This window comes from Mustelus asterias, chromosome 20, assembly GCF_964213995.1.
Source record: "Mustelus asterias chromosome 20, sMusAst1.hap1.1, whole genome shotgun sequence".
NCBI classification, from domain to species: Eukaryota; Metazoa; Chordata; class Chondrichthyes; order Carcharhiniformes; family Triakidae; genus Mustelus; species Mustelus asterias.
The window spans coordinates 61,588,555-61,608,790 of NC_135820.1; the positions used below are offsets into that span (position 1 = coordinate 61,588,555).

At 43.1% G+C, this 20,236-nt stretch overlaps 1 protein-coding gene across 2 annotated transcripts in view; it reads right to left on the reverse strand.

Moving 5' to 3' along the window:
- The window catches only part of arhgap40 (Rho GTPase activating protein 40), a 125,215-nt gene extending 110,696 nt beyond the window's left edge, over positions 1-14,519 (reverse strand). For both annotated transcript variants that reach the window (XM_078236653.1, XM_078236652.1), the window contains exon 1: positions 13,996-14,519. The gene's annotated coding sequence lies outside the window, so the exon portion shown is untranslated. The remainder of the gene's footprint in view (positions 1-13,995) is intronic.
- Positions 14,520-20,236: the final 5,717 nt, after the last annotated feature.

Sequence of the window (20,236 nt, forward strand, 5' to 3'; positions counted from 1 at the left end):
ACAGGAAGTTCTCGTGTGACAACTTCTCATGCCAAATCTGTCTCATTCTCCCCTAAACACAACGAAAACTTACCAAAGGATGGAGATCACTCAATACCGAGGAAATTGCACAGGACTCCTTTAATTGAGAAGCTGGGCAAGGAGCAAGCAAGTGCGATTGTACTTGCGGAATCAAATTTGGAGAGGAGGGTACAGGAGTCGGGGGAGGGTGAGGGGGTGCGGGGAGTGTTGGGAGAGGGTAACAAGAGTAAAAATTGCATAACTGATAAGTCAGGAATCAAAGGTCCAGCCTTGGAAAGTCAAAACAAAGTGTTGTCAGGTTCAACAAGGGGGTGAACTGGGGAGATTTCAGAGGGCTAATTATGCTTGGAAGAGACTGTAATTTTCATGCTCAGGTCGGGGCTATACAACACAATGAGTGCATTGTCAATGAAATTAAGGAGTGGCACAGAACTTTGAACAGCTTCAAATACCTTTCCGCCTGCTCAGACTCTGCCAGGCAAAGTTTCAGTGACACATGATGTTTGGTTTTTTTTAAGTGACTACCATAGCTAGAATGGTTCTGGCTCACATAGGACAAGAATAGCCTGGGTTCAGAAAGATTAGGGACTGTAATTAGCCTCGCTGCTCTTGAGGTGGGGAGGGGTGAATTATTCAAGAACACTGTCTGATTATTACTGTTACAGAATGCGAGGGATGTCGGGTGAGGACAAGATCGGGGCTATGCAGTGATTTTCCTCCAAAGGTTGAATAACCACCTGACACCCCTGTCTAGGGCATAGGGCCGATTGGATGAGGTACTGAAAGGGAACCTGGGAATATATTTGGAATTAGGATTTTGGACAAATGTCCTGTGTTCCATCAGCACCTTTTCCTGCCTTTGGGAGACATGGAGGCACAATTAGCAGAGATAGATAGTTCACTGGGAACTAGAAGATGGAGCAATCAGACTTCATGTAATCAGAGCTCTATGAATACGTTCAAGCAGAGTTGTCAATCCTCGGAAACTGACCAACAATCTGAGTCTCTCGTTCATTTTGATTCCAGGCAAAATCATTTCTATTTTAAGTTCCTTTGGCTTTGTGCCATGTGTTGCCTAACTTGGTTTTGATGCAAAGACACTTTGAAAAATGATCTGGTGGCACAGTGGTTAGCACTGCTGCCTCACAGTGTCAGGGACCCGGGTTCAATTCCAGCCTCGGGTCACTATCTATGTGGAGTTTGCACTTTCTCCCCTTGTCTGAGTGGGTTTCCTCCAGGTGCTCCGGTTTCCTCCCACATTCCAAAGATGTGCGCATTAGGTTGATTGGCCATGCTAAATTGACCCTAGTGTCATGGGGATAGCAGCGTAAATATATGGGTTTACGGGGATAGGGACTGGGTGGGATTGTTGTTGATGCAGACTCAATGGGCCAAATAGCTTCATTCTGTACTGTAGGGATTCTATGATTCTATCAGTCACTGGATAACCTAGGATATTTTACAAACTTGCTGCAGAGTTCATTTAGTGTTGCGAGAACCTGAAACATCCCCACCCGCATTCTCAACATGATCATAAGTTTGTTGGCTAAAAGGTTGGATTGCCACTCTGCTGCTAATTACTCGCATGGAACTCCAGTAGTTCCTGCGTCATGGTGGCACAGTGGTTAGCACTGTTGCCCCACAGCGCCAGGACCTGGCTTCAATTCCTGGCTTGGGTCACTGTCTGTGCAGAGTCTGCATGTTCTCCCCATGTCTGTGTGGGTTTCTTCCGGGCACTCCGGTTTCCTCCCACAGTCTGAAAGACGTGCTGGTTAGGTGCATTGGCCATGCTAAATTCTCCCTCAGTGTACCCAAACAGGTGCCGGAGTGTGGCGACTCGGGGATTCTCACAATAACTTCATTGTGATGTTAATGTAAGCCTACTTGTGACACTAATAAATAAACTAGGGCAGCATGCTCCTGAGGCTTTCAGTCAACGGCTAGAGATTTGGAGGCCGGATCTATCCCCTCAGTGCCATCTCCCAGAAATTGATGAAAGATCACTTCCCCAAAATGCTGTCAAATGTTTTGCTACAATCAGTTCAGAAACTTTAAACTCATCTCAAATTATACATTTTACTTGAATGTAAAATTAAAACTAGGCCACTTTGGCACAAATTTTAGGATACAACCAGCTGACAACACTTCCTTAGCATTCAAAATCTTTTAAGACTGCATCTTTAGAGGCTACAGATGCATTTTTGAATTAGCAAAAGTGCCAACTCATACCACATTCCTCTGTACACTTGTTTTTAGATCAGCAATTAATACCTGCCTCAGGAACATCAACAGAGGAATGCAGAACAAGCACAAATGAACCAAATTTTCTCAAAAGCATCGAGAACCCGAAGTCAAGACTATTTACAGAGCTCGGCCTCGCTGGTGTCAGTGGTGTGCGTTACAGGACTCAGCCAATTAACAAACAGTTGACAAGTCGCCGTTGTCAACAGGAGTCGGCTTCTGGGAAAAGCCAGGGTGGGATTGTTGTCGGTGCAGCCTCGATGGGCTGAATGGCCTCCTTCTGTACTATAGGTATTCTATGATTCTATGATTCTAAAAGCACTCGGAGGTGGGAACAAGTTGGGCATCGAGTCCAAACCATTTCTCTCCAAATAACCCCATCTCCATCACCTCCAAAGCCATGTTCCCTGGGCGGGGATTTTGCCGACCTATGTATGTATATCCAAACTTAACCTGATCACACAATAAAATAAGTCAATTACTGATTCCCCTAAGATCCTGGAAATATCTTCTGAATCTTTGTATCTGAAATAACTGAGCTTCAGTATTTAGAATAGTATTCATAAGGCAAATACAAATAACATTTTTGTTTACTTTTGTAGCAGTGTACATAACAGATGACTATGCAATCAGAACAAATAAAAAGCACCAGTTAAACAAAATATTCTCAGCGCTATTACAATCCTGTGGGAGGAAAGTGAAGAAAAGGCGGCACAGTGGCAGAGTGGTTAGCACTGCTGCCTCACACCGCCAGGGACCCGGGTTCAATTCCAGCCTTGGGTCACTCTCTGTGTGGAGTCTGCACGTTCTCCCCGTGTCTGCATGGGTTTCCTCCAGGTGCTCCGGTTTCCTCCCATACTCCAAAGATGTGCGGGTTAGGTTGATTGGCCATGTTAAATTGCCCCTTAGTGTTAGGGGTCTATCAGGGTAAATAGTGGAGTTACGAGGATTGGGCCTGGGTGGGATTGTTGTCAGTGCAGTCTCGATGGGCCGAACAGCCTCCTTGTGCACCCTAGGGATTCTCTGATCCGATGAAAGTCTGATTGAGTGGATTATACCTCCCAACATGGCTGACGACTCAGCTAAAAGTGTGCGTAATCTTAATAGATCCGATGCTGTATTGTACCTTCAAAATTACTGTTGGTAATATTAACAACTTAACAAGGGATACATTCCTGATGAGTGATTAACCTGTGTCTATTGATATGCTGCCTATTAATTTGCATGATTGCTGCATGCAGCCAGCATCTCGCCACTAACCGTACAGCAAACTTCAACAAGGGGCCACCATTTCTGTGGGCAAACAGCACTTAAAGCCAGCCTGCACTTCTTAAAAGGGAAGGAGCATTCTGACTGGAGGAGGTGCTTGTATCATTTGTGAAAGAGAATCTAAGCAGCAAGAAGAATAAGTTACGGAACAATTGGAGAAATAACATGTTCAGAGGTTCTCAGATGTCACATTGGGTGTCTTGGTGCAGGACATGCAGAGGAGAAGAAATGCCATCAGTGGACAAGGAAATTCTCCAGACAAACTTTGTGCAGGCAGTGAGACCAGACAACCATCATGGTCAATGCCAGGAACCAAACCCCAAGGACCTGGCCTCAGTACCGCAAGAAGTTCAATGACTTTACAGGAGTGATTAAGGCCAGTAAATGTATCATCAAAAGCTTTAACAGAGGAGGCAGTGGTGGCCATCACTGGAGTGGGTATCAGTGAGGCCATGGCCAGAGGCAGGGCTGAAATGATCCAAAATGGCAGCTTCATACCTAATCCTCCTTTTCACAGCGCAATTCCTCCCACATCCCATAACTTCTCTTATTTACAAGCAGCACATGATTTAAGCATACACCGTTTGTTTCCCTCCCCATGTGCCTTTCTCCTTTCCGATACTCAAGAAGAGCAACCTGGCCTGGCGGTGGAAGAAGCATAAGAGGTGGAAAAGCAGCATGATGGTTATGAAGAAGAAACAGTGTCCCTTGCTCTTGCAACCACTAGTGCACATACTTTCAAGAATAGGTCAGAGACAGGATCTGCACTTGGTCAGACACTGGGCACAAGTGGCTTTCAGACAGAGCAGAGAATAACAATGGAATCATAGAATCCTTATAGTGTAGAAGGAGGCCATTTGGCCCAAAGAGTCTGCACTGACCGCAATCCCACCCAGGCCCTATCCACGTAACCCCACATATTTACCCTGCTAATACCCCTGACACTAAGGGGCAATTTATCATGGCCAATCCACCTAATCTGCACATCTTTGGACTGTGGGAGGAAACCGGAGCACCCAGAGGAAACCTACGCAGACATGGGGGGAGAATGTGCAAACCCCACACAGACAGTGACCCGAAGCCAGAATTGAACCCGGGCCCCGAGTGTTCTAAGGCAGCAGTGCTAACCACTGTGCCACCTTGCTGCCCGTCCTGAACTTGCTTCCGATTTCCACCCTTTCCTCACCTGGTCCATTCCTGACCTGAAGTGTGTGTCTGCGGTATTCTTGGCACCAGGAAACCAGGCATTAAGGAGCCAAATTTGTGTGGCCAAAATGTTTGTGTGGCCATTCTCCGTTAGTCCATTTATCATTTACTTTAAATGGTTCAGAACCTCCATTGAAATGTAGCAAACAGAGGAATATCAAACAAAGATATTAAACATTTATCCACTTTAAGCACCAACAGTAATTTTCAGCTTTATATTTTTGCTGAGAAAGTGGAATAACAAAGCTGATATAAAATATACAAATAGCATTATCTTTCTACTCTTACCAACAAGGTCAATGCAGCCGTGTCTGGCAAACAGGTGTAGATAATATTTCACAGCTACTCTGCAGAGGTTACATAAATCTATTCAACTGAACTGTGTGTTAGTCAGAAGGGCTTTAATATCAAATATTTTATATATTTCCAAGTTGCATTAGAGTGTCGTGTTTTTCGTTATCATACCAATGTGCAAGTTACCATTGAAAAATAAGGCCTGAGAAGGCTTACACAAGTGTTTGAGGACACAAATGCATGGATTGATGCCCATCCATGACCACACAAGCGAGTAGTCAATATAAATGTGCTCAGGTGCCCATTGGAGACTCCTTGTAAAGTTAAATAAAAACCATCTTAGCAAAGTGGTCAGTGATTAAAAGCCTATTTGCGGTGATAATATTTGTCCGCCACTTGAAAGTCAAATTGGACTTAAATAACTCAACTGCATTTTGGATGAGGTAACAGAGAGGATTGTTGAAGATAATGTGGCTGTGGTGTATATGGACTTCCAAAAGGCGTTTGATAAAGTTCCACTTAAGAGGCTTGTCAGCAAAGCTGAAGCCCATGGAAAAAAAGAGAAAGTGGTAGTCAGGAGACCAAGTTGAAAGAGTGACAGGGAACAAAGAGTAGTTGTGAACAGTTGTTTTTCTGACTGAAGGAAGGTCTCTAGTTCCACAGAGGTCTGTGTTAGGACCACTACTTTTCTTGGTATATATTAATGACTTAGACTTAGGTGTACAAGGTATAATTTCAAAATTTGCAGATGACACAAAACTTTGAAGTATTGTGGACTGTAAGGATCACAGTGAGAAACTTCAAGAGGACATAGATTGGGAGCTGGAATGGACGGACACATGACGAATGAAATTTAATGTAAATAAGTGAGATCCATTTTGGGTGGAATAATGAGAAGATGAAATATAAAATAATGGGTAACGTTCTAAGACATAATCTTCTGGTACTGCCTGTCGTGGGAATCATCACGGACCAGACGGAGAATTTGGCGGACAAGCAAAAGGTCCATTCACCTCGAGCAGTAATTTCCAGTCCAAGGGCAGACAGGACTGGAAAATCTCACCCTAAAAGGGTGCAGGAACAGAGAGACTTTGCATAAATCCTTGGGGGTGGCTCGGTAGTTTGAGAAGTGGTTAAAAAATCATATGGGATCCCGGGTTTTATAAATAAAGGCACAGAATACAAGAGCTAGGAAGTCATGATGAACTTCTGTATAAATGGTGGTTCGACCTCAACTGGAGTATTGTGTACAATTCTGGTCACCGCACTTCAGGAAGAATGTGAAGGCTTTAGGCTGGGTGGGAAAAAGATTTGCAAGAATGGTTTCAGGGATGAGGGATTTCAGTAACATGAATGGATTCAAGAAACTGGGGTTGTTCTTCTTCGGGAAGTTTGAGAGTAGATTTGTTAGAATCGTTTTAAAATTATGAGTGGTCTAGAGAGAGGAAATAGAGCTTTTGCCCAATGATAGAAGAGTAGAGAACCAGGGGATACTAATTTAAAGTGATTTGCAAAAGAACCAATGGTGACATGAAGCATTTGTTTTACACAGTGAGTAGTTAGAATCTGGAATGGACTGTCTGAGAGAACGTTGAAAACAGATTCACTTCTATCTTTTCAGCCCAATTTCTGTGTGAGTTCCCTATTTCTTAACATTGTCACCACCACATAAGTTTATGCCTCCTCTTCACATCCAATTAAGTCAACAGATGCAGAGGTACAGAAGGCGATGACAAACAGATGGATAGATGACTGCAGTAACCCCCTGGTCATTATATCAACTCCTGCTTGAAAAATGCTGTGATGTGGAGTTGCTGGTGTTGGACTGGGGTAGGCATTGTAAGTCAGCTCACAACACCAGGTTAAAGTCCAACAGGTTCATTTGGTAGCATGAGCTTTCGGAGCGCTGCTCCTTCATCAGGTATGACTCACCTGATGAATGAGCAGTGCTCCGGAAGCTCATGCTACCAAATAAACCTGTTGGACTTTAACCTGGTGTTGTGAGACTACTTACTGAAAAATGCTGTTACAACATTGATTCTCGAAAATTAAAACTTGCTTAGAAATAGCATATGAAGAAAAAACATTTAGATTGCTCATCAAGTCCAAATTGTGACTCAGATCTTTAAATGCAACTTTAATCTAACTCAGCCTTACATCCCAATTCAGTACAATTTTTATTTGTTGCTCTGCGCTGCTTCAATTTTACGTGGCTGGAGAATTGGAAAGATTTACATTTAGTATAGTTGCCTCATTGGTGGACTAATTGGCGGGGTGACGGCGGCTTTGTGGTATTGGCACTGGAATAATAATCCAGAGATCAAGGGTAATGCTTTGGGAATGTGGGTTCGAATCCCACTCTGCCAGATGGTGAAATTTGAATTCAATAAAATGAAAGGTCAAATGATGACCATGAAACCATTGTTGAATTTCGTGAAAACCTATCTGGTTCATTACTGTCCTGTAGGGAAGGAAATCTGCTGTCCTTACCTGGTCTGACCTACATGTGACTCCAGACCCACAACAATGCAGTTGACTTTTAGATGCACTTAGGGTTGGGCAACAAATTCTGACCCAGCCAGCGACACTCACATCCCATGAACGAATAAATAAAATAATACCAAGTTAGAACACCAATATCTCAGAGTGTCAACAATTTGAGGATTTGCAAGTTTTAGGCAAACAAAACTCTACGCATAGAACTTAGGTTTCCATGGTACATGGATAAAAAATATTTGGACAATTCCTGAGTTATCTAACTGATCCATAAAAGAAAGTATGACAAACGGAAACTATGTATTGGAAAGTTTGAAAACTGTTAAATACATCCAGCCTTATGAACGTGCTCAGAGTAGTGAAACGCAAAGTTATAAATCTCATCACTGTTAAGTTACTTTACTTTCACCTCCCCCATTATTGTTAAAATAATACAGACTTCCTGTAACCTATTGTCCATTGTGGTTGATTCCTGTCTGCAAAAATTGTTAGTATCCAGAGAGGCAGAGATCAGATTGCATGTCATGTGCAGATGTGATGAGATCACGAACACAAATTTCCTTCAGTAAGCACTTTATAGCAAATCTGGTTTAGTGTTTCCCCATTAGAGGAAGTATTTGTAATAAGAAAAGTGCTGTCCCCATTTTTGATGTCATCTGAAAAAGTCAAATGAAGATATCTGACTCATAACTGTGAACGTCCCACAGTCAAAAGAGATAGAAATATGGGGAGGCGATGGCCCAGTGGTTTTATCGCTAGACCCCAGAAACTCAGCTGATGTTCTGGGGACCCGGGTTCGAATCTCACCATGGTGGAATTTGAATTCAATAAAAAATATCTGGAATTAAGAATCTACTGATGATCATGAAACCATTGGCGATTGTTGTAAAACTCCATCTGGTTCACTCATATCCTTCAGGGAAGGAAATCTGCTGTCCTTACCTGCTATACATGTGACTCCAGAGCCACAGCAATGTGGTTGACTCTCAACTGCCCTCCAAGGGCAACTAGGGATGAACAATAAATGCTGGCCGGCTAGCGATGCCCATGTCCCATGAATGAATTTAAAAAATAACGGGAACATTCCGCTTGCAAAATAGAAAACAAATTGCAAATTTGGGAAATTAGTTACATGAACTGGAAATATACAAGACATCAGCAGCAAAATAAGCAAAAGACATTCATGTTGTATTCTTGTAGGAAGCATATATCTGCCATTTCCATTATGGATACTTACTCATCTTTTATGAGTTTCTAATTTTTGTCGTTGATCCTTACACATCGCAGTCATTGCTAAGTATGAATTACCTTTTAATCTACCTTCACTCGAAAAAGAGTTGTTGGAATGAATTGTAAGCAAATTGAATGGTCTGAAATGTACTTTTGTGCTATACATATTGCAGTTACTGCTCAGATACACTAGTCTCAGCAATTGTTCTAGTCAGGCAGTGCTCTGTTTTAGTAGTAAATGTCCTGAGCAATGCCTGAACTAATCAGGATCAAGTTGCCTGGTTTAAATTTTCTCACAACATTTGACAGTTAATAGTCAGTCACCGTTAACTGGTGCATTCACCATGGCAATGCCTCTACCAATCAGAGTCAAATTATCAACCAATCAGCACTCTCTTCTCATACAGTATAACTTGTTTTCCCTCTATATTTGCATTCTTGCAAAGTGACCTGATGAGTGCAAGATCAAAATTTTGACATGCCACTTTTTTCAGCAATACTCTCTTTGTACTACACAGTTGGAACTACAACTTACCTGGCTGGGAGGGACATCTTCGCACAACTGCTCTTTCAAATTTAAATATTTAGACAGCGCATGTGGCAGAATTGCCACTTGTAAAACATTTGCATTAATGGTAACTCGACTTCTGTTTAAAAAATATGATCCATAGGTCCACTGTATGCCTGGGTTCTTTTTAAAGCCCTTTTATATATGATTTTAAACCCATTGTGGAGCCAACCTCCTCATGATAGTTTCACATGACTGAACTGCAGAAGCACATCAAACCTATCCAAAATCATGCTACAACTTTAGCATCAACATTGCAATTCACAGAATCACAGAATACCACAGTGCAGAAAAGGCACTTCGGCCCATCGAGTCTGCACCGACGCATGAAATGCCCTGACCTGCCCACCTTATCCCACTTGCCAGCACTTGGCCCATAGCCTAGAATGTTATGGCGTGCCAAGTACTCATCCAGGTACTTTTTAAAGGACGTGAAGCATCCCGCCTCCACCACCCTCCCAGGCAGTGCAATCCAGACCGTCACCACCCTCTGAGTAAAATGGTTTTCCTCAAATCCCCTCTAAACTTCCCATCCCTCACTTTTAACTTGTGTCCCTTCGTAATTAACCTTTCAATTAAGGGGGACAGCTGCTCCCCATCCACCTTGCCCATGCCCCTCATAATCTTGAACACCTCTATCAGGTCGTCCCTCAGTCTTCTCTGCTCCAATGAAAACAACCCAAGCCTATCCAACCTCTCTTCATAACTTAAATGTTCCATCACAGGCAACATCCTGGTAAATCCCCTCTGCACCCCCTCCAGTGCGTTCATGTCCTTCCTACAGCTGGAGTACTGCACAGAATACGACAGCTGTGGCCTCACCAAAGTTCTATACAATTCCATCATGACCTCTCTGCTTTTGTAATCTATACCCCGATTGTAGTGAATAAAAAAATTAAACATCAATCAATCAAAACTTTAAATAAGTATGTCAGTAAAAGGATACATTTAATGCTTATTGCATATCTGTGTCAAATACACAAGGATACAGCCATCCTGCAACAGCTAAAGAGACAGACAAAATTAATGGCTCACGTGTTGAGTTCAGGAAGCTTGTCTGAAACCAAACACTTTATTTGATTCTTATGGAACATTTATCTCCTCTAAAACCAGTGATTGGTGTTTCATTAGTGCAGAAAATAAAAAGCATGGAAAATTTGTCATTGAGTATGTGTTTTGAACTAAACTACAGATTCCGAACTAATACTAACTTATAACAGTTTGATCAGTTTAACATTTGGGCCACACAAAAGCCAGGCAATGAATACCTCCAACAAGAGAGAGAATCTAATCACCTCCCCATCACACTCAATGACATTACCATATCAAATGCCCCATCATCAACATCCTGGGGATCATCACTGACCAGAAACTTAACTAAACCAGCAATGTAGATATTGTGGCTACAAGAGCAGGTCAGACACTGAGGATCCTGTAGTGAGTAACTCACCTCCTGATTCCCCAAAGCCTGTCCATATTTCATAAGGCACAAGTCAGGAGTGTGAGAAAACATTCTCCACTTGCCTGGATAAGTGCAGTTCCAAACATAAGTCAGCACAAAGCAACCTGCTTGATCAATACTCCATCCACCACATTAAAGATTCACTCACTCCACCACTGATGCAACAAGGTTGCAGTGTCTACCATCTAGAAGATGCACTGCAGCAAGTTACGAAAGCTTCTTAGACAACATCGCTCAAGGGTACAAGCTCTACCATCTAGAAGGACCAGTGCAAGAGGCACATGGAAACACAAGTTGTTCAGAGTTCTGCTCCAAGCCACACACCATCCTGACTTGGAAATACATTGTTCCTTCGTCATCGCCTACATAATAGCAAGACTGAAGGAATCCATACTACAATGATGCACTGACACCACCAGCAATATACTGAAGATCTACACATTTGCTCTTACTGTAGGATTCTGTTGTTCCATAGCTGAATGGTGACAAAATCAGAATTTCTGGAAAGCACACATCAGCTTGTTCGGTTCATGTAAACTTAATTATTTATTTTATTTATTAGTCACAAGTAAGGCTTACATTAACACTGCAATGAAGTTACTGTGAAATTCCCCTAGTTGCCCCACTTCGGTGCCTGTTCGGATCAATGCACCTAACCAGCACATCTTTCAGACAGTGGGAAGAAACCGGAGTACCGGGAGGGAACCCATGCAGACATGGGGAGAACATGCAAACTCCACACGGTGACCCAAGCCAAGAATCAAACCCAGGTCCCTGGCACTGTGGGGCAGCAGTGCTAACCACTGTGCCACCCATTTAATGTCCGCTGCTCTCACAAGGAAACCTTTCTTAGTTAATTTGGCGTGGTTTTAATAAATTGAGGATCAGAACTAACTGTATCATTGCATGGTGTGCAGGCTATGGTCAGAAAGTGGCATCATGACTGCACACATGTGACAACATTCCAGATCTCTGAGTAACACAGACAGCTGACGGTTATGATGCTTGTTCATAGTTTGATAACTCCCTAATGATCTATTGCACGACAGTAATTGAACAATAATCAGCAGATACAGCCAGAAAACTGGACAAATGTAAAATAAAGCTTGGCTGGCTGAAAGAGCCACAGGCATCAATCAGTACAACTGGACATTTTGGCAACAGGAAGAGATTAATCAGAGCTGTGGGGCCAGGTAAATTCATGATGTCACAAAGGGTGGAACATGGTTTTGCACTCAAGTCTTTGAGCTGCTAATGTCTGCTACAGCGCTGTGCAAACAGATCAAGTTGAAACTGGTTATTGTTCTTTAAGCGATATAGGAATGATCGCTTACATGAATCCTGAAGGTATCACAACAGAAATTACTGATACAAAGATATTAACTGTATAAGGAAGTTCTACAAATCAAAATAATGAGCAGGCAAAGCAGATCAAGGGAAACACATCACAACCATCAGGAAGACAATTGAGATACCAAGGCACCAATGAAGAGCCATGTCTTGTCCCACTGTGGTGGCCTCTCAGTGTGTTCCCAGTTTTGGAGGGGAGAGGATGGGGGAGGGTTACAATAACCTCCTTAAGGTGACCCCATGCCCCTTGGGAAGCAGCGTCCACACCCACAGCCATGGCTTGAAGTTACCCCATTCTCCTCCAAATACCAGAGCCTGACTGGCCCAGCTCTAAAGCTGCCTTCGTGGTCATCTCGGCATCAAGGTAGCCTCCCCATCATACTGCAATTCCAACAGTGGCCAGCTATAATGGTGGCACTGTTGAACTGTCAGTCTTTGATTGGGCCAGCAGTTCGGGGGCGGGGCGAGGGGGGTGCACTCAAATGAATGAGGGGGGCACTCCATTGGATAGGGGGGCACTCAATTGAATGGGGGGCATTCAATTGAATGGTGGTCCTGGTGGTGAGCTGTTGATTGGCTGCCACTGGCAAAATGCCATCCTATGGCCCCAGTACCACCTGTCATTGTGGGGTCTGCGCCCCACAGTGGTGGGATGTCTGCTGCGGTGGTGAAACTTAGCCTTGAGCCTGCGGAATCTCTGATGGGATCTTTGGAAACTGGTTAACAGAAAAGTTCTCTTCAGTTGCAATTGACATAAATTATTGTGATAACATTAAGGTGAAAATTAGGTGCTGCTTCTCCAAAATAAGGTCGAGAAGACAGTCTTGTCCAAGGCTCTGCTGTTTTCTGTCAATGGTGCAAAATCATTTTGATATTGAAATTGCTGGATTGATAATTTAGAGGAAAACTCATCCTCTGTTACTTTCCCCAGCAGTTTATTTTTCGCCCAGCAGATTCCCTTTCACCTTCGGCTATCAAAAAGGTTGTCTTGGTGCCAAGTCCTTTGTAACACGGTAAAAGGTGTGTCCTATTACATTAGACTATTCCAAGAAAAAAAGTCAACAAACAAGATGCTCAGGCTGGAAACCTGATCTTGGAGCTGATTCCTGTCCTGCAATGTTCTGCTTCTTCGCTTGCGCTGAGCCGCAAAGCAGAACTGAAAGTAAAGTGCAATCCTGTAGAAAGTCATTTGTTAATACCTGACTCCCCAGAGAAACAGATCTCCCCTGCACCTCCCTCCCTCCCTCCCCAGAGTATTTCTCCTCTCTCTCTCTCCCTCCCCACTTTCTCCCTCTCCTCTCCCTCTCCTCTCCTCCTCTCTCTCGTTTTCTCTCCCTCTTCTCTTCCTCCTCTTTCTCTCTTTTCCTTCTTCCCTCCCCCCACCCTCTCCTCCTTCTCCCCCTCTCTCCTTCCTCTTTCCCTCTCTCTCCCTGCTCTCTCTCCTCTTTCTCTCTCCATCTTCCCTCTCCTCTCTCTCTCCTCTTTCCCTCTCTCTCCCTGCTCTATCTCCTCTTTCTCTCTCCATCTTCCCTCTCCTCTCTCCCTCCTCTTTCTCTCTCTTTCCCTTCTTCCCTCTCCCCTCCCCCCTTTCGCTCTCTCCCCTTTCTTTCCCTCCCTCTTCCCTCTCCTCTCTCTCTTTCCCTTCTTCCCTCTTCTCTTCCCCCCCTCTCTCTCTCTCTCCATGCTTGAGCCCGGACAAAGTGAATGGTAAATCAACCAAGCTTCTCCATGGTAACCGCTCCAGCTGCCAGGAGCAACCAGACGGAGCGGGGCAGCTGCTCTGAAGTTGAAAGCTCTCTCGCTTTCCCACCGGCACAGCGCTCGCAACTTTCCCCTGCGTCTCTATCAAAGCACCAACCTTTGCAGTGTGAGTGGAGAGGCTGGATACAGCAAGACAGCGTGGGCAGTCCCGGCAGAGTGGGTAGACCTGGCAGAGTGGGTAATCCCGGCAGAGTGGGTAGTCCCGGCAGAGTGGACAGTCCCGGCAGAGTGGGTAGTCCCGGCAGAGTGGACAGTCCCGGCAGAGTGGGTAGACCTGGCAGAGTGGGTAGTCCCGGCAGAGTGGGTAGTCCCGGCAGAGTGGACAGTCCCGGCAGAGTGGGTAGTCCCGGCAGAGTGGGTAGTCCCGGCAGAGTGGACAGTCCCGGCAGAGTGGGTAGACCTGGCAGAGTGGACAGTCCTGGCAGAGTGGATAAACCTGGCAGAGTGGACAGTCCTGGCAGAGTGGGTGGACCTGGCAGGGTGGGCAGTCTCCCCGAGTACGGGCACTATCGCTCTCAGCCCAGCTTGACGTCAATGTGCAACCCGAAGCGTCTCCAGTGCAGCGAGTGGGCAGCAGGCAATTCTCCTGTTGCCTCGTACTCAATGTGCATGTTTATTCATGTGTGCAACATTACAATATCCGGGAGCTATTCTTGGAATCCCTTCAACATTGTGCAATTCCCCATTAGCTGTTCCTTCTGAAACTTTGTGACAAGTTGCACTGTTTCCCTTTTCTACATTTTGCTAATATTTTGGAATTAATCTTTGTCTGAATTCCACTATTTTAATTTAAATCCCCCAAAAAAGGGGGAAAATATAAAGCATCATGTTTCCTTTCGTTAATATTTATTTGTTTGACTGTCAAGGCATGTGGGTATGGGACAGCAATGTGAAGCAGCCCCAGCCTCCCCATGGGACGAGTCAATGGCAGGTGTCAAACAACTGCCTGGTTGACCCACTTCAAGTGTTGCCATTGACCTGGGCTGCAGCCCTTTTAGTTGTTAGCCCAGAACTCCCTCAATTAATAACAGGCAGAAAAGAGCTATGGTATGCTCTCGGAAAAGAGATATATTTGCTCAATTGATGAGTATCTTCAAGACAGAGATGTATGGATTTTTGGACAGGATGGGTGGGTAAGTGGAGTTAAGGTAGACATTCAGTCACAATCTTATTGAATAGCTGAGCAGCCTCAAGGGTGTATTTAATCTCTTGCATACAGGAACTGGGGCAGCAAGGCAGGAAGTCTGAACTCTCAGTAATGATCACACATTCCAGTTTTAATCATGCTGTATAAAGTCATGGGATATATATATATATATATTCGTTCCATGCAGTAAGTACATAGTTGGGTGTCATATTGAACAATGTACCTACATTCATCACTGTAACTTTATTAATTCTTTGTGATTTATGAGTCCTTCCCTTAACCTCACTTAAAGCCACAAGAGTTTCCATGAAACCTGAAGCCATCCATAGTATTAATCTGATTTTCAATTAATCTTCTATTGTGACTTGAATAGGATATAATGAGAAAAAAACATGAAGATAAAGATTTCTACATCAACCACCTCCCAAAAATCATTAAATTATGGAAGGAATCATCTGTTGCATCCTCATAATTATTGCAAGGGTGTTGGAGTACAAAAATAAAGAAGAATTGCTACAATAATAGAACTTTAGTGAGATCAACCTGGAGGACTATGCATGGTTTTGGTCTCCTTATCCAAGAAAGAATATTCTTGCATTGAAAGTGTTACAGCAGAGGCTCACTAGATTGGTTTCTGAATGAAGGATGTCCAATGATGAGAGGCTGAGTAAATTGGGCCTATACTGTCTGAAGTCTGTAGATGTGCAGGTTAGGTGCATTGGCCATGCTAAATTGCCCCTGAATCTCAGGGGGACGAGCTAGGGTAAATGCATGGGGTTATGGGGATAGGACCAGGGTTGGATTGTGGTTTGGTGCAGACTCGATGGGCTGAATGGCCTCCTTCTGCACTGTAGGATTCTATGAGTCCTATGAGTTCTATGAAGTTTAGAAGAAGGAAAGGTGATCTCCATTGAAAGACATTCTGAAGGGGTTTGATAGGATAGACACTGAGAGGTTGTTTCCCCTGGCTGGGAAATCCTGAATATGGGCACAGCCTCAGGGCTAAACATTCAGGACTGAGTTGAGAAGACATTTTTTTACTCAGAGGATTTGGAATTGTTTATGCCAGAAGATTGTGGACGTTCCTTTATAGAGTATGTTTATGGTTAAGGTAGACAAATTATGGTCTCTCAGAGAATCAATGGATATAGGCACCAAGCAGGAAAGTGTAATTAAGGAAGAGAATCGGCAATGATTCTATTTAATGGCAGAGCAGGCTCAAGGGGCCACATGGCCTATACCTGCTCCTATTTCTTATCTTATCAAGCAATAAAATAAAGTTTAAAGTTTATTTATTAGTGTCGCAAGTAGGCTTATATCCACACTGCAATGAGGTTACTGTGAAAATCCCCTTGTCGCCACACTCTGGTGCCTGTTCAGGTACACTGAGGGAGAATTTAGCATGGCCAATGCACCTGTGCACCAGACTGTGGGAGGAAACTGGAGCACCCAGAGGAAACCCACGCAGACACGAGAAGAATGTGCAAACTCTACACAGACATTGATCCAAGCCGGGAACTGAACCCAGGTTCCTGGCGGTGTGAGGCAGCAGTGCTAAACATTGTGACAAAATGTTCACCAATGCCCATTTCAAATTTTGCCAGAACCATTCATTCTCATCATCAAACCTCATCATAACCTTGATTCACACATGGATGCAAGAATCAAATACCAGAAGAGAGGTGAGAGTAGCAAGTTGGTTACTTTCATAGCCAAATTAAAGTTTAATTCTGAAAATGCTAAGAAAAAACTTGCAAGTTCACTGTTTGGTTGGTCACTGTGGCTACATGAGTTCTTTAGACTCTGGGCTTGAGTTGAAGCCCATGTAACTGCAATTGCTGGAAACATTTTTTTAAAAATCTGTAATCCGCCTCTTCCAGAAATCGATGGGTTTTGCACCTGAGATTTCTTTTGATGGTAAATGCAGTATCTCGGTGTTGGATTCTTAAACAACAAGAGATTTGGTCTTAAATTGGGAGAGGAGAGAAGGAAGCTTCTTGCTACTTCATTGGCAGCTTTCCAGACTACTGACTGCTTCTGTCTTTAGCAGTTTGTATTAAAGAGATTTCAAAATGGTTACTTCAGTCACATGACCTCTCTTTCCCATAACGATTTCAGAAGTGGTTTATTTATTTGATGGCAGAACCCTACACTTGCTTTTGTTCCATGGCTGGGGGCTGAATGGATTCTGTGATGTCCCAGTCATTAACCCCCTGAATGAGTCGCTGTCCATCTTGATGAGATAGGAAGTCATATCTCCATATAACCATTGTTCTAGCAGATGTTATGTTTCTGTTAGAGCGGTAGTCGTATAGAAATGGAAAATGAAATGTCCAGTACATTTCAGTAATTCCCTTAGCAGTGGTTCTTGACATTCTTAGGTGTGATATTCCAGAGATGGTTGTTATGCAATTCACGTTGGAACTTTCCAGAAGGTGGTCAACTTGCCATACCAGACATCAGGTGATTTGTGGCAGACATTTTTAGTCAGTGTGTTTTCTTGTCTTTAAAAAGTCCTTTTTTAAATGGTTCAATAAATGTTTGTTCAGACATGAAATTACAGATTAATATAATTCATGCACAAATCACATCATCGTGTCATCCAGGACAGTTTGTCTGATCAGTGTTTCTCCCACCTGATTCAATAATCACCTCAGCACAATGTAGCTACAGTGTGTGTGATCTCCATGATGCATGGCAGTAAGTCATCAAGTTCACTTCGATAGTACTCTCTCCCCTGAAACCTTTACCACCAAGAATGAGAGCAGCAAAATTGTAGCAATACTAGTGCACGCACACATGCACACACACACACATAGATATACACACCATCCAGGCTTGGGCCTATATCACAATTGCTTCATAATTGATGTTTTAGAACATTGGAATTCCCTACCTAACACCATTTTGGGAGCACCGTCGCCACCTGAATGATAGAATCATCATAGAATCCCTACAGTGCAGAAGGAGGCCATTCGGCCCATTGAGCCTGCACCAACAACAATCCCACCCAGGGCCTGTACTTGTAAACCCCTGTATTTACCCTGCTAATCCCCCTGACACTAAGGGGCAATTTAGCATGACCAATATTAAAGTTTTAAAGAATTTAAGGAATCGCTGGCAGCACCATCACCAAAAGAATTGGAACAGTTAAAGGAGAAGGCTCACCACAATTTCCCCAGGATAATGAGGGTTGGGCAATAATGTGGGCTTTTCCATGTCAGCCATATTCCAAGAACAACAAACAAAAGATTATTTGCCTACGTCAAAAAATAATTGCTTCAAAGCAATTAATTATTTGTGAATTGTTTTGAGCATCCTAAGGATATAATAAGGCACTATATGAATGCAAGTTTGTTTCATATAATAATCAATTCATGGAAATCAAGCAAAGAAATTACATTTATTGCACAAAATATATTATTCTCATCTTCCTAACAGTAACTTTCCTGGAAGTGAAGATATATAAAGGGATCTGTTGAGTTGAATTCGTCATAGCATTCCTACAGTGCAGAAGGAGGCCATCGGCCCATTGAATCTGCACCATCCACAATCCCACTCAGGCCCAATTCCTATAACCCCACGTAATTACGCTGCTAATCCCCTGACACTAGGGTCAATTTAGCATGGCCAACCCACCTAACCAGCACATTTTTTTTTGGAGTGTGGGAAGAAACCAGAACACCTGGAGAAAACCCGCGCAGGCACGGGGAGAATGTGCAAACTCCACACAGACAGTGACCCGAGGCCGGAATTGAACCCAGGTCCCTGGTGCTGTGAGGCAGCAGTGCTAACCACTGTGCCACCATGCCATCTGTGCTGTGCCTTAGAGATTAGAAATCAACATGTTTTTCAGAGAGAACTGGCTGTTTTATCATTTATTTGAAAAAGCATCACATTCATGGATCAACTTTGAACGAAATATTTGCATCATTGCATCTGCCAGTGATTCACAACAATGGAAATTTGTAACTCCATCAGACACCTAAGAAAATGTATATTTTGAACTTCCTCATAAGAAATACAACTTCTTCCCTATTTGAATTGTCTCTTGCTCTCGGCCACAAATATTAGTTTTGCTGTTGCATTCACAAAGCAGGAAATACAGTGGAAGTATGAACACTATAATTATGATCCAAAACATAGAAGTAAAGATTTTTTTTACCAAATCGGGTGCAGAAGTCACATATTTGCTCAGGCATACATGAGTTGCAAAGGAGAAGGATACTTTGTTCACCCAGTACAAGGCATGTTTTGCCATTTGACCATTCAAGTCATAAAAGTACATTAACCCAATTGACTGTATATTCCAAATTTTAAAGTAAACCTGAATTTTATTCTCATTTGTAAACCCAAAATGTTAACATGGTTGGGATAAGTCACCGAGATTCAAAAATTATATTTCCTTTGTGACAAATGGAATAAACAAGTTTATTTTGAGGTTGCCAGGAGAATAGACAGAAAGCACAACTTCAGCTGCTTAAGCTACTAGGATAATAGTAGGGAGTCTTCATAATACTTAGGGCTCAAGATATGTAACTTAAGAAGCGTTGTAATACACAAAAATAGACTCTGTACTTATGGGTGTGATATGAAGTCTGACCACATGAAGTCAGCAAGTAATTTAGGTAGAATGAGTATGCTTAGTTGCAATGCTAAATAATAGACTAATAAGCTCTTTAGCAAATTTAAAGCAGTCTCAAAAAAAACAAATGATTGCCTCGAGTATCCTTGAGGATTGTGCAGTCCCCTCTTACCTATTTCTACATAATATTCTTCCGTCATATTGTCCGCAAATTCAACAGTGCAGTGACATTTGGTAACTGTATCATGCTCTGGCTGTGATTCCATGGAAATTGAGCTGAGAGTGCTATTACTGCAGAACAGACACTTGTTTTGAAATAAAAGTTGGAAAGCAAATTGGCTGATAATGCAGGCGATTCCTTTGCTAACTAACACAACCTGAAGGTATCGAGGCAGTATCCTCGATCACTATTGACAATTTGTCCTTATGGTGGAGGTTGGTTGCAAGACTCTTTGCAGCAGATGGCATAACTACAAATCCACCTCCATGCTGACTTATGAGAAGGTAAAGGATATTATATAGAGTGGCTAGGAATATACACAACAGAAACATGCCATTCTGCCAACTCTTCTGTGCTAATATTCATACTCCAATCGCACAGCCATG